We start from the raw sequence: 607 nt of genomic DNA on the forward strand, positions 1-607 counted from the left end.
ATTCCAACAAATTCAAAGATTTATGAATGGCTGATATGTGCAAATATCATCTAGTAGGTGATTATTTAATTCCCCAATATTCTCAGCTTTAATTAATGTACACTTTTTTTTCTTAGCTGATAATTTCATTTGTAATGTGCCTTTGTTCAAAGAAAACAATGCTTCTTGTACACCTGTTCTTTATGCAACTTCTTTGCTTATAACATAAAATATTTTGATATTAAGTTAATTGGTGACTTTTATAATACAATAATCTAGCTTTCGTTCTTAACTATTAAAACTATTTTCCTTGAAAACATGAATTATTTTTTCATATTCTGTTATAAAAAAATTTTGTTATTGTGCTTTTTTCTTTGAAGATATCTTTTATAGTTGTTCGTTTTGCTCATATATGCAATAGAACCGACACAATTTATCTTACCAATGTCAATCAAACAGAAATAATTTTTCTCTGCTATGATGTGAGCAGCTGTCCAGAAATCAATGATGTACTTCATTGGATAAATCTGTGCACAAGACTCCTTTAAAGGTTGAAAAGCAAGGAAAATACATTGAGGGGTAAGCTGTGCCTGATCACCTCATTTGTATGTGAAAGTTTGACACTTAA

This window comes from Echinops telfairi, unplaced genomic scaffold (assembly GCF_000313985.2).
Source record: "Echinops telfairi isolate 266 unplaced genomic scaffold, ASM31398v2 ScPeMD7_7468;HRSCAF=8506_0, whole genome shotgun sequence".
In the NCBI taxonomy this organism is placed as follows: domain Eukaryota; kingdom Metazoa; phylum Chordata; class Mammalia; order Afrosoricida; family Tenrecidae; genus Echinops; species Echinops telfairi.